This window comes from Aythya ferina (genome assembly GCF_964211825.1).
Source record: "Aythya ferina genome assembly, chromosome: 1".
Taxonomy (NCBI): Eukaryota; Metazoa; Chordata; class Aves; order Anseriformes; family Anatidae; genus Aythya; species Aythya ferina.
The window spans coordinates 180045826-180061157 of NC_140296.1; the positions used below are offsets into that span (position 1 = coordinate 180045826).

At 34.7% G+C, this 15332-nt stretch overlaps 2 long non-coding RNA genes across 2 annotated transcripts in view; both read left to right on the top strand.

The window, feature by feature from the left end:
• LOC311436518 overlaps positions 1 to 1027 on the top strand; it is an 18881-nt gene extending 17854 nt beyond the window's left edge. Inside the window, exon 3 of the long non-coding RNA XR_014692907.1 lies at positions 1 to 1027. This exon is cut by the window's left edge and continues 937 nt beyond it. This is a non-coding gene — a long non-coding RNA (uncharacterized lncRNA).
• Positions 1028 to 1440: 413 nt separating this feature from the next.
• Positions 1441 to 15332, top strand: part of LOC311436527 — a 94280-nt gene continuing 80388 nt past the window's right edge. Inside the window, exon 1 of the long non-coding RNA XR_014692912.1 lies at positions 1441 to 2327. This is a non-coding gene — a long non-coding RNA (uncharacterized lncRNA). The remainder of the gene's footprint in view (positions 2328 to 15332) is intronic.

Genomic DNA, 15332 nt, shown 5'->3' on the forward strand with positions numbered 1-15332 from the left:
CCAGTATTCAAAAGAGCTATTTTCCTTGGTAGGGAGCTCTTGTCACAACTTCATATCATTTTCAACCTATATGACATTTCAAGGTTTAAATGTCACAAAACAACTATTTCTGATGGCTTGGACCCAAGAGTTCAGTCAGAGCTGGTATGTAAGACAATGGTTAGGTTCATTAGTTAGGCTTATTGAGATAAATTGTTTTCTAGATTAATTTAAACAGCCCTGAACATTCACCATATACTTACCAACATATAACTAATCAGAAAAAAACTGTGTTTAAGTAAGGAGTGGTCATCTTTGACCTGTACATATGTGAACCCTTCCACATTTTTATTTTCTTCCTAAATTCTAGTGTTTTCATTCCATGATACCTTTATACAAATATAACCTTCCCTACACATGTTATGAGTTAGGGGTGATGCATGCTGGAAAGAGAGAAGAGGAAAAATAGTAATTGTAAATATAAATTCACCGGAAGTGAAGCATCATGCATATACTTCGATGGCTGAAAAAATATATATTTATTTCAATTTCTTTCATTTATTTAAATTTCTTGAGTTGCTTGGACTCACCTGAATTTAGATTCAAGAGGACTTTAACATAAAATATATAGATGAATTTCATGATATGTATTTCATTTTTTATCTAGTTTTGTAATAAGCAGTGAAAATCCAAAGTGTCACAAATCAGCTGAGTCCAGTCCAAACGGATCCTGGTGGACAATATTGCTGCTGTGAAATGCCTTAGAAATTATTCTTCCCAGGGAAGAATCAGAAGTAGGACCAAAACATAGTTCTGAATATCTCCGATATGGAAGGGCAATATATTTTAAATGACAGTCCAGAAAACTCTGGAAGAACCAACTGGAGATTCATAGTGAAAAGAACCTGATATTTACTAGAAGTTTCTTCTGTTGTTGTTGTTGTTTTGTCGTTTTGTTTGTTTGTTTGTTTTTCTTTCTTGTTTGTTTTCAAATCTTACTCGTGGATGTATAAAATATAAAGTTATCTGTAGAACTATTTCAGTTAAAGTCAGTTCCAAAGTGTGTGTTTGTTATGATTCATAGGTAGCAATTCAGCATAAAAATGAGGGATAGTTTGCCTAGGAAGACAGACCAACTCCTAATGTGTATAGCCAAAGTGCTGGGAGAAATCTGTGTTGACCTGACACAGAGACAGCAGCAGACATGGACATTGGAATTCTTGTTATTCTAAAAAATGACAGGGGGATCTGTGCACCGAGGAATGAGGGGCTTGTACAGAGGAACTTTATGCAGATATGGATATTTTATTTTATTTTTTTCCTTATTTCTGTATTTTATACCCTGTCAAGTGAGAAGTTTATCATTTAATTCTAAATGAGGGTAAGCCTAAAGAAAATATAAAGGCCCTCTACATAAGCTCCTGGAGGCATAAACATTATTTATAGCACTTCATTCTTATTTAACTGAGGCAAGTAAGTGCTATAAATGCACAAAATAAAGAGATTAGATATGCGATTTAACACAGTCAGGAACGAAGGTTATTCATCAGAAACAGCTATTCATTTTTATTTATTTATTTATTTTCCTCCATTTTTCATTGGCATAGTTGACCAACACCCTGTTTTGATATTGACAGTTCAGGTAGGAGCAAATTCAAGCAGTAATGACTTGGCTGAGTTTCTGCTCTTTGAATTTGCTAGAGATTTTACTAAATAACACTGTAGCTTAGGGTGAGCTGATTGTGTTTTACAGCCTATTTCCCCATACTCCCTAAATGCTTATTTACCTAGAATGAAATGCATGTACACATACTCTGGAGCATGTGTTAAAGCTGTGCTAAACATTTTCCATGTAACTTCCAGCTGGTAACATTTTGCCAGAAAGCCTGGTATTTAGAAATGATAAATAAATAAAACAAACAGAAACTTGTGCTGTAATAAAGAGACAATGGAACAGCTGCAGGGCATGGAGTAAATTCAGCTTGACTTGATGTGGACACAGTGGCTGGATTTTACCCAAGAGATATTAGCAACGTTCAGATTCCTAAAGGGAGGACTGTGGAAAGGGAAGAAGGGATCTCATTGGGAGGTCTCTTAGCACATTTGGAATAATAAACACAGAAATGATGAAAAATAATATTTAAGCAGCAAAATCAGCATGCACTGTCCTTCTGTAGGATGTTGAAAAAATATGAACTTGTCTTGAGAAGAAAAAATAATGAACAGCGCTTTGTTTTGTTTTATTTTGTTTGGAGGAAGAATGCAAAGAAGATGGAAGGGGGGCTGGAGCCTGGGGAGGCAAACTGTGTGACAACAGCCATCAAACGAAGGAAAGAGAAACAGTGAAGGTAAAGAAAGAAAGAGCAAACAGGGTGTGTATCAAGTGTGCTATTAAAGTGTGTTACTCATTAAAAGAAAAGAAACCCTCCAAATTTCTTTAATTCTATTTGTAAGGGCAGAAGTAACACATAGCATAAATACTTCTGTCATGAAAACACTTTCACTTCAAGCAAAAATGTGCACAGTTCCTCAGCACCAGTAGTGGTAAGTACAAACACAACAGCAAAACTTACAGTAGGTGGCACATTTATGTCTGTTTTTCTTTACCTTTCATGGGTGGGCTTTCTTTTACTTTTACTTATAGTAGTGTACATTGATCTTTGTGGAATATCTTATAGCAACAGCCCATTGAGTATTATTGGTGTTCTCTTGCTATTTTGGGCAAAATCCTAATCTTTCTTTCCCATACAAGGTGGTTCCATATATAATGTACTTATGTTTATAGCTTTAGGCACTCACTTTTGAATACAGTGACCTTAGAACTGTGCAAGGACCAGTGTCAGTGGTGAAACCATAAACCAGACATGAACCTTGTAAACAGTATATGTAAACTGGGTAAATCAGGTTCCTGTACATTAATTTCCTGTCACTCAACTGGTAGGCAGAACTTTCCAGGATGGAAACTGTAGTAGTTTAAGAGAAAGTAAAATAGGGTCACATTAATCTGTACTCTCTTATGTTTTCACTCAAATGCATAAAGGAGGCTAAGAAAGAATTTCCAACATAACTGTCACTCTGACTTTGGCTTGACTGGTTTGTCATGATCAAATGACTTCACTTTTCTGGTATGTGCTCCTCTGCCTTTTACATCCTTGATATCCCAGTTTATACATGTGCACATGCTGACTTCCTCCAGGACACCACAACCCATCCTGATAATTGCACTGCTAATGCTACCTGCTGTGTTAAAGGTCAGCAGAAAGGCCTTAGCGGTGAAGTGGCACTTGCCTATCAAAATGCAAAATACTGGGGTGAATGAAGTAAAACTCAACTATTTTATGTTACAAAACTCGAAACATTCAAAGCCAAGTATATCATTCTCATGTTCCAATACACAGAAAAGAATGTCACAGCATGACTCCATCTTCATGATGGAGGCTGAAAGAAGAATGAAAAATAATGCAAAGATATCTCCTTGTTAAAATTTATTGTAATCATGTGTTCTTCCTCTGCTATTGCACTGAAATAAAGACATTTTAATCCCACAGTACCACTGAGAGACCTCATCTAAAAACTGCAAAAACTCTGGTTCTGTTATTTTGAAACTCAGAGTACTTGTCACTTGTGAATATTCATACAGACCATTGAAAAAATTAAATTTTGCCTGCAACGTTACATGAAATGAACAAGGAAATGAACAAGGTAAATAACAAATAGACAACAGTATTTTATGGAACATTTTAGAAGTGTCGAGGGCATCCACCATAAAATTCTTGTAGAAAAATCATTCAGGATAATACCATCATGGACCACATGCTTTAGAGATAAACAAAATACAGGAATCTGTCTTAAAGTCTAATAAAGTTTTGAATTCTTCAAGGTAACCTAGTAATGCTTTTTTATCCTACATGCAGGAGTATTCATGCCGGTAAGACATGGAATAAATAAGGCTTGTACAAACTTTGTGAAAAAGAAGCTAGGAAACCAAACTAAACACTGGTTTTGTCTCAATGTTTTGTCTCAAAATCATTTTTTTTTTTTATCTGAAGAAGGAATTTACTTCCCAAAGGCCTGCCTGTTTTATAGTAAGGGTAGTTAAAAATGGGAAACATTTCATGCTTGTATGTATCTTTTCCTTTATGATTAAGTAAAATGCAGAGTTCCTCACTGGTAAAATAATAAATGTTTAAGAAGATTATTTTCCAGGGCTTTCTGACAAGTCAGCACTTATATAGTAAAAGGCCAGATCTCACCCTAGCAAGAAACGGACTCGTTCCAATGGCAGATATACTAACCCAAGCAGACACTGAGTAAGTTGGTTGATTGGAGGACTGACTTCCATGTGAAGTGTGAGACTTTTTGTGCTCACAGTATTCCCTGAAGAAGTGAAAGTGGTCTTTTATGAGTTCTTCCATTAATAAACAACTTAAAAAATAGAGGTAAGGTAGAGCTGAGACCTCTAAAAATAGAGGTTGGTGGCAATTTAGCTAAGCTACTGGCATGCTGCTGCTAAAAGGAGAGAGAGCATACTCTTTCTCTACCTCACCTCTCTTTCTGTGCAGCTCTGATGCTGCATTGGACTATTATTTTTTTCTGTTATAATTAAAGAGTCAGAAAGCCACTCATTTGATCTAATGGCTTTATTTCTACCATTTTAAGGAATTAAAGTTGCCTATGGTGAAGTCTGGCAAGCATCTGAGCCAGCAGAATGTAAGGACCAGAACTTAGTGGTTGGAGATAGGAAGCAGAAACTTTGTTCTCTGGCAATGCATAGATGTTAATTCTGCTCTCTGCATCTCCTGGGACCATACTCCAAGACTGGAAGAATTTTCAGAATTTAAGGGTGTTGTTTCGGCCATGAAGAATCAAATTTATTAATTAAAATACTTATTATTGTGTTGACTGTGTGTGATGGGACATGGACCAAATTGTCAGAACAATCACTTTTTTTCTAAAAGTCTTTGTGAAAACAGATCCCTGAAGCAAATGAGTAAAGATAAAAACATGTAATGGCCTCAAATCAGGCTTTTCATTTAGAACTTCCCTTTCACCAAAACGAAAGCGCTCCCCCCAAGTTCCCCCCCCCCCCCAAAAAAAAAAAAAGTAAAAAAAAGTGGGGAGTTCATGTGACTCCAAGCTTTCCTTTCATTTCAGATGTTTCACATGTAGAACAGGGAAAACAAACAAAACCCTACAGATTTTCAGAGCTCCAGTTCTGCCTAAAAGACTCTGGAGCCACACCACTGGCCTCTCATTGATGTATCTTTACCTGCAGTCTGTAAGATACAGGGACTGGAGTGCTCTCAGGTTCTTTGATTGAAAATATTCCACTTTGTATGTACAATACTCTGTTCTTTCATTGACCATCTGCAACATAGATTTTTACCTGCTTAGCTGATATTACAGTCTGAACAGCTGTTTTTTCTTCTAGATTTTTGCAGATGGAGAATGCAGCTCATCCTCTTCTAGATTGTCTTAATCTTTAAAACAAATATTACAATATTCTGTAGCTATAAATATGGCTGAAAAAGAAGACGTGCTATAAGCTTAAAGATAGTTCAGGTGTCTCAAAAGAAACACTGCTTGAGAATACTGTGAGTGAGCCAAAGTGAAGGAAATACTCCTGGTTCTCTCACTGAGAATGACAGTTTTATTTCCTAAATGATGGACATAGACCCTTGCTTTTGCTTTCTGTCCCTGCTTCTTATTATATTGGATAGTTTATTGTATTTAGGTATGTTTTCTATCTTCTACCTGTGTCTCATTTCTACAGAACATCTTCAATTTAAGGATCTTCACCTGAATATCTGTGATTGCCAAAAAAATGCCTCTGATTATTTTCTCTGTCTTTCCTGAAAGCATCCACATTGAGGTTTCTTTTATATTAGTGCCTGCCAGATTCTGTCCCCAAGACTTCGTTTTCCCTGCAGCACTGGAAATGAAGATGTTCAAAGAGAGCAAAATTAGCTTTTTGGGAGCCTAGCTGGCTATAGTGTATGTCAGACAAGTGTGTCCCCATGCACAAGGTGCTGAGAATCATATTCTATCTTCAGTTAAATACATGAAAACTCATTAAAATCAATGTTGATGCACAGGTAAAAGTGAATGAGTAGTATTTAGCTCAGAAATTCTGTGCTCTTATCTTTAGACTTAATAATCTATTGATAGAATCATCCTGTGTTCCAAAACCATGCCAACGCTTACTATAATATGTTGTGATTGTGCTGTGCTTTCAGCAAAGGTGGGTCGTGTGTTTAAAAATGACATTTGCTTTACCATTCTGCCTAAATTGTGGATAATGTTTTAATAAATGGTATTTTAAAAAAGAAATATATTATTTGATAAAATTATTACTCAAACTGAATTCCATCAAATTGTCACAGTTGTTATGTGCTTAAAAAGCTTCTGCTCCTCTATTATTAAGTGGTAAAAGATTATAATTTGATAAAAATGGATACTAAAATGACTGATTTAAAAAAGTACGTTTCAATAAAATTCAGCATAAAAATTCAAAGCAAAATGAAAAAAAAAAAAAAGATTTTCTTTATTATTTTAAATCTACACATTTTAAAATATTTCAGTGAACAAATGAATGTTGTAATAGGAGGTATATCACATGTACAACACACTCCTCCATTTCCAGAACTCGCTCATTCATTTATATGATGATTCATCCACCCATGCTTATATGCTATATACTTTACTATAATAGAGACAGTGTTTACATGGTATAACTACAAAAAATGCTATGGTAGTGCAAACCAAGACAGCATATTGCAAGCCTCGTTGAAATTATGAAACTTCTCTTAATCAAGGGATTTAGTTTGGGGGGCATACGTAACTGGAAGAGCTTTTTTGCAATCATAATCATATAACTGTGCTTTTCTAACGTGACTAATAAATATATAGCAGCTGATTTTTCTTGGACACAAATATATACAAATATATTGATAATTTTAACTTTTTGTTTTTATTTTATTTTTTTTTTTCCTCATACTAACAGGAGAATGAAAGCTGCAATAAGCTAATTTTTTCTTGTTCAGTTTAAAATAGAATCAAACTATAAGCAGCTAGGAATTAGGCTTTCAAAAGAGAGTTCTTTGCAAACATAAAAATAAAAAGCTTTACAAGAATTTAAAAAGAATGAATGACCTGAACTGCTAGTTACAAAAAGTTTGTTTACTTACTAAAGCAGCAATGCTGTCAATTGAATACAAAGCAAAAATGAACTAAAAGATTAAATTAAAGAAAATAAACAAAATAACAATTTAGTGATGACCCAGGGAATTTGAAAACAGTAATAATTTCTTGAACACTTGGTAAACCTACAAAAGCCATAAGTGAGCAATAAAGAGATAGTTCCTGCATGTATATAGGTTTGTTCCTGGAATGTGGGTTGCAACATTTTATGGACTGTGGCATGCAGCTCAGTAGCCTTGTAAAGAAGGAGACTGGTAAGTAAGTTATCATTTCCAGCACAAATCCTTAACCACTTCATTCTTGTGATATCACGGGTGATTGAGGGTAAATGTACGAAAGAACTGTTGGTCTTTTTCTAAGGAAATGATCAGGTTTTTAAAGAAATTATCAAACGCAAAACCAGTTACATTGTTTTGCTGGTGTGGAGCTCAAGAAAGCATTTCATCACAGTGCAAGATAAAATAATATTATAGAACGGGTAATAATAATATTCTAGAATGGGTAACAACTTATTTGATACACTTAATATGATGTTTAAATTATTTATTTCTCTGCTCCCTGAGTTAAAATAAATAAATAAATTAATTAAAAAAAAGCAAATTGTCTGGTTTGTATTGAAGTTTATTTTATTTTATTTTATTTTATTTTATTTTATTTTATTTTATTTTATTTTATTTTTCACAAATGAATTTTTGTTTTTACCTGAATTTTTTCACTTATAAAAAAATAAAAAATTAAAAAGTCAACAAAAGTTCAGCATGAAAACTCAGAATTATAACTTCTGGAAATTTTACTAAGTTCAGTTTAAACATATCCGAATTTTAACTATTTTCTCCCACTAAACCTATCAAATGACACTATGAAATGTCTCTCAAATTCATCAGTCCTGAAGATTTTTTTAATAGTGATTTATTATTTTTGCCAATCTCCACATATAATGTCATTTGTTGTCAATCATAAAAATACCAGATGTATATGTGAAATGTATGTGCCCATCTCCTTTCCATTTTTTCTTAACATACATTTTTGATTGCTTGTTTTATTTATTTTAATTTTAAATAAATTTAAATAATTTAAAATTTAAATACATTTATTTTATTTGTATTGTTTACTCCTCTCCCATCTACTTGATAATGATCTTGGATTTCTGATTTCAGTCAGGCTCTCATGCTGACTGGTCATTGTTGATAATATTATTTCTTTTTGTTCTTGGTAAGTTGATCTTCAGGTAGTATCTGCATTATTCCTACTAAATATATTCTCTAGATGGTTCTGTTGAAGTTCACTGAGTTCCCATAAACAGACATTATGTGCATCTCTACAAACTTCAACCTAAAGGCTGAAGTTCTGACCTTAAAAATTTTTATCTCTTTTTGGCTAAAGACACTACTTAAACATAAAGGAGTCCTTGCTTGTTAATACAAACACAGGTCTGTTTTTCACGGTAGTATTTATTTATGACTTCTTTATATTGAGGCTCTCTGAACTTCACCTGTAATATACTATCACATTTTCACATAAAACCTTCTACCAGAAGGAATTGACATTAGTTATGAGAGAGAGTAGCAGCAGCTCTTTAGACGTATAACTACTGTGCCATTTTGATGTAATTCAGTTTAAATTTCAAACATTTCTATTTAACATAATCAAGTGGTATGAAATCTTCTTTTAAAATGGCAAGTATACAGTACTAGCTCAATTGGCACTTAGCAACGGTCCTTTTACAATATGCACAATAGCTTCCAGCAGGGAATTTTTTAAGGACCATCCTCTGAGAGCACAAACTCACACATGTACAATCAGGAGACATCAAGGTTCTATCTCCAGCTCCCCTTGAGATGTTATTTAGCTAATGCACAAATGTTACAGCTAAGCTGTTAGCCTGAAAAATAGAACAAGCAGTTGTGTGCAAGTACACAGCTTTTCTTTTTTTTTTTTTTTTTTTCATTCCAGGATATCTTCATGTTAAAATTTCATATAAAGTAACATCTAGAAAGGTGTAGCGTGTGATTTTTACTCAATAGGTGGATTTCTACATTAAAATGCACTGCTATAGTCAAGTGCCCCTTCTTGAATAGTTTTATATAACAGCAAAGCACTGTTGAGTGGGTATACAGCTACAATCATTACTGGATATTCTCTGGTTAAAGTATTTCTGGAAAGATATAGCTCTATCACAGGCTGCCATCACCAGTAAATACTGCCACGAGTGTAGCTGTTTTATATCCAATGAAAAGAAAAGATCTGGCCCTGCAGTTAGCTTTCCTCGAGAGAGTCAAATCCTGGCAAACAAGACCCTTGTCTCAACTGCAAACCTCCCATACTTATTGGTTGCCTTCCAAAAACTGTGCTGAACCATATAATAAGTTCAAATTTCATTAAGCCCAGGAGCAGAGGGAGTTTCTAGCATGCTGCTAAAATCATGGCATAATGTTCTGAACATTATGATTGCATTATAATCTCATTCCAGTTGGGATCTTCTTTTCCTAATAGAAGGTTTTTAAATCCAAGATAGGAATGTAAAAGGGACTACAACACTGATATCTGCAGGGGTGTTACTTTGCTTAGACACTACACACATGGAAATAGATGATGACATAGATATTATTACAGTAATGCTGTCTTGGTTGTAAGACTTCAGCACTGGATTTAATTCTGTTCATATGGAAAGCTGCAACAACATGGTAACATCATGGTGACAGCCCTGGGGACTATTTCTACCTGGTGATGCATATATAATGATATAAGTATAATATGTATAACTAGTAAGAATATGACCCTTTATTTATAAACCTCGATGACAGACTAATGGACAGATCATTCAACCTACTTATATCCAGTCAAGTGTTTTTTTAACGTAAGTATCTGAGAGTAAAATACAGTAGAATAAAGAAAAAGGGACATCTTTTTAGACAGTATGAACAGTAAGGGTAGAATATCACAGTATACTAGTGATTTTTGCTAGTTCTGAATGGTGAAATCCATGGAAAAGCCTGGAAATCCATGAAAGAAAATTAAACTCTGTTTCATTTTTAAAGGATTATTTTAATCATAGAATAATTCAGACATACTTTAATGAACAGATCTTGTGATATCTTGTTGGATTTTCACTGTTGATGGGAAAAAATACTTTGGGAGAGGTAAAACATTTGCTTAGACATGTTCTAACTGCAGTACTTTTATTTATTTATTTTGCATTGACATTTCGAACTTAAATATATTTTTGTTTAATAAAGTAAACAAAAATTATCTAAACAAAACTCAAAGTACACTTTTGATTTAAATTTGTATTTTTAAAGCCCTCAGAAGCCATTGGAAGTTATATTGCTTCAGTTTGGGATCAAATATTTTCTCTTATTTTTTTTTTTTGGTTCAGACAGTGAATCAAGGAATCACTGATTTGCACAGCTTTTTCTATAAGTACGTTAGGGCTTCAGTTGGTTTAGGATCTTGTCCTTAATCCAGTCTATTAAAAATGCTTATATTCTAAATCTGCATGACCTACCTGCTGAATAACAAAGCAAAAGAGCTGTATTTTTTATTCAATTCTGCTGGCAAACTACCATACACTCTACAGACTGGTGATTAAAATATTTCAGGTTGACCCATGCTAACTCTTAGCTGATGTTAGAGTCAATTTTTTGCATGGCAATCTCAAAACCCACAGAAAATCTTAACTCTTCTTTGACTCCAAGGCTCTGGTTTGAAGTATACTGCTGGACCATAAAGCAAATATATTTTGTCCCCAGAGTCAGATGCTTTATACAAGATTTTCATTTAAAAGATTGATGATAGCAGTGCACAGTGACTCATGAGAAATTTAGATGGCTGATAGTGGCTCACTAGACATACAAGTTTGATAGAGATTATCTGTCCCTACAGACATGTAGGCACAGCAAAAAACAAGACTGAGTCTATGGAGCAAGAGAAGAAAGACTTTTTTATATTCTATGAAGTCTGTTTTCTCTTGACCACTCTGGTTGCCTAGGTAAAGTAAAGCTGGTAAAGTCTGCTAGAGAATTCACTTACCCTAAGGCCCAATATTTGATTTACATGTTTTGTCTTTTGGGTCTTTTAAAGCTTTCTTTTTTTCTTTTTTTTTTTTTTTTTTTTTTTTTTTTTTTTTTTTTCAAAATATAAAGTGCAGCAGTCTAGAAAACTTGGTGACAATTAGCAGATTGTCCTTTTATTTTTATTTATTTTTTTATTATATTTTATTTTTAACAGAATTATTTTATAATTATAGCCAGTTAAAAAAATATATATAACTAGCTCCAAAATAATTCTTGGCTACTCTACAGCTAGAAAAGGCCTAACTAATTTTAAACTATTAAAGAAAAGTCATCTGGGCAGACAAATCTGCCTGCCAAGTTTTAGGTGGATGGGATCCAAAGTGGCTGAGATATTAAATGTGAAAACTTAGTTTTTACAGTTGAAATGCCAAGCTACAACATCAGGACCCTGATGCTATAACTTTAAGAGGGCTAAGTGGTGTAATATTGTACATAATTATTTTACTCACGAGCAAAAATGCCTATCACTTGTAAGCAGACCTTTAAGTTATAAGGACTTTTTCTTCAGAAATGAGTGTCAATCGTATCACCAAACAAGATTGTTCTTTGCAGTTATATATCGTCATTTTCTTTGACTTGCTGCTTAGTGCAATATCAAAAGATTTTGAAAGTCCATTGGTTATGGTCTCAAGAGATACTTAGCAAAAATTTATTTATTTACTTTAAATCCATTCGGGCAGTAAAGGCTAAATAAAACCTATCTCACCACTTTTTTTTTTTTTTTTTCTCTCTTTATCTTTGTTATATACAGTATGGTATCTGGCAGAATACCAATGACTAAAACAGCTTTCTCTGATGTTGGTGTACTAGCAGCTTAAACAGCAGTTTTTCTGCCAATTTAAACTTTTACTTTTTAATAAAGAATTTAAACCAGAAAAGTTAAACATTCCTTAGGTTTAGTCTTTAGTAGGAAGCAAGAGTTTGAATTGGCTCTGTGATTGCTAAAGCTCTTCTTTAAAATCTTATTGAACCAAAACTAGAAATTCTGTTTAAATCCTTATAATCATTTAAGAACATAAAATACCAATAAATAAATAAATAATAATAATAATATATATATATATATATATTATGATGTGGATTTTGGAGGAACAAGCTCTCTTTCATTTCTTATTTATTAATTTTAAATAAAATCATTCAGGCCTAACTCATAAGAAACATTTCTCCTTTGAGTATAACCTAAAATCTTTCTCAAAATATACTGCAACGTAAAATAGGTACAGAACTTTTTATTCCTATACCTGCACCCTCACAGGAAGATTATTTCCACTCTTTGAAATAACATTGCAGGCTTCTGCGGTTTTCTTTATATTTTGTTTTGAGGAGGTCCAGTGAGAAATCTCCAAAAACTGGCTCAGATTACTCCTGTCAAAGGGGAAGAGGAGGCATGAGAGACTTTGTGATACCCTGGACCAAAAGAAAACCGTCTTCCTTCACCTCTCCTTCCATATGCACTCCATGTTTTCTGTTGGTGGGTTTGGGCCAAATAACCAAAACAAGCAGTACACAGCTGTGATCTTGCAGCTGCTGTTCAGAGCTTCTGACAATTGTATGGCTAATTCTGAGGCCTTTGCAGAAGCTGTAGTGTTAAGTGGCCATAGGTCACATATGATGTGACCTACTGCATATGAGACAGCCATCTACTGATCTAGATAGAAAACAGCTTGGTCTAGTTGTTAAGGAAGAGGAGATGCCTGAGGCCATGCTTGGTCATTGTCATATGGAAGATAATGGCAGGTTCTCAGAGACTGAGCTGCCTTGCCTCCAACAAGAGTTTCATGCTATAGTACCTCAAGAATCTAGGCTATTGCAGCTACTCAGTGCTTAAATTTAAATATATACTTAGGTACTTAACCAGCCTTGATGACAACAGTCACACCATCTAAGGACTACGAGCAGGTTTATCTTTAAAGACTCTGGAGTCTTATAGCTCCCATTTCTCTGTGTCACAGGTGCTCTCCACTTTAGAGAAGGCACACTTGCTCAATTGTTCTTTCACTTCCCATAGGATGATGAACAGGGAATATGTTGCCAATGAAGTAATAAATTGATACAACATGTCTGGAGATCTTTGGGAGCAAGGTTGTGTAACACTGAGAAATATTATTAGTTTACATTTACCTTCCTAGAATTTCTGAAATGGTTATTTGGTCTTCAGTGCATCTACTGATGAAGATTGAAGTGTGAACTGTATTATTAGTGGTTCCACACACTCTTATTTTGTGGAAAGACTTGCACTTCATTTGAAAACAAACAGTAAAAAAACAAAACAAAACAAAAAATACACTCCCCCAAATTGCAAGACAACTGCAGCAGCACCTGCACTAACCATTGTGCACAGGTCCCTCAGAGCTAAGCCTTCATTGGAGCCATGGCTTATTTTTACCAAATCTCAGCTGCTGTGGTTACAACAATATTCAGACTGATTGTCATTCACTGAATTATCAGACACTGCCTGTGTTGAAACTGCAGTTCAGGAAGGCTTACAGAAACAGAGCATTGTATGGCACTAGGTACAGGTCCTTACGTGTCCAAGAAGATGGAAAGGAACACTCAGCCTTCACAAGACAGTGTGGAATTGACTTAGCTGGGCTTCATAGCAATTTTGACTCCCTAGAAGTCATGAAAGTCAAATGTGATGAAGCACCTGAAGAAATGCTGGAGTATTTGGTTCAGTCCGGTTCTTTGAAGAAAATATAAATAAAGATCTACACAGAGCATCTTCTTTGAGGTCCTGCTTCCTTCAGGTTAGCAGTGCTATCGAGGGTGGCCCTTTTCAGGGGGAGAACATAGCAATTCTGTTTCTCAGGAGAGGAGACTAAGCATAATGAGATTCAAGGCCACAGACTGTGCTAGTTCCCTCACAAAACATGACACTGTGTGTAGAACCCTTATGACTATATGAATATTTGACCAGATACTATCAGATATCTTTCCTGGTTTTGTTGAAAAGGAACATCCCTGCAGACACATGTAGAGTGTGTAGCTACTCCACAAAGAATTACTTGTTTCTTGAAGTTCCTCCTTGAAAATTCTCTTTACCTGTGCCTGAATAAAGCACAAGGCTGGTCATTCAAAGTGAACTATGAACCCAATGCTCAAAACCAAAACAAACATCTCAGGAATGGGCTGAAATATTTGCCAAAACATTTTTTCCAGTCAAACCCAGGTAATATACATTATAATTTTATACCACAAGGGAATAACCATTGTGTATTTGAGATCTCAACAGAAAAAGAAAAAAACATAATACAAATGCTTCTGTATTAGAGTTCATTGCTGTGTAATTTTCTAACCAAAATGACATCCAAAAACTTCCAAAATAAGCATGTCTACAAAATGTCTTCTCTCCTGAAAACTTCATGTGTATCAAACTTTTTTCAAACTCTGGTGCTGAAAAAGAGAAAAGGATAGACTTGCCACTTGAGGGTTCATTTCCCTTCATCTGCATCATCTGCATTCTTTCTCATTATGAACTGCATTGACAATTCTGGTTAGCTTGGCTGTTCCCTCCTTAATCCATGGAAAAACTAAGCTTGGCCAGCATTTTACTCAGTGTGGTTTGTTCCTTCTTCCTTTTCCACACTGTCTCAGCTTTCCTGGCTGACATGTTAAATGAGCTGAAGAAGCCTGTGTTAGTCCCTCACAAATCTGCATAGGAGGGAAGGTAAAGGACAAGAGGGTAATGGTAAACCAGACACAAATGCTATAATCCACAGCTATAGATCCAAGAGCAGGTAGCCTGTTCAACGGATGCATTTGCATTTCCTCTTGCAGATGATTTGGAAGCACATGACTAAACCCTGAGTGCAGACACATGGCTCCAGAGACATTTTCTCAGTTTATGGGGTGAGGGAAAGAAGCAGAATATATATTTCAGAACATATTGGATATTCTGAAATACTTGATGGTACATATACTGAATGTTTAGCACATGCATTATGTCTCATAGTTTTCATGCATGGCTATTTATTGTTATTATTTATAGACCAGTTCTAACATCAAGCCCACTTCCAGGCATCAAGAGTAAACCTTTATTTCACATCTGATTTTATAACTGATAGTAAATTTTGTAGATGG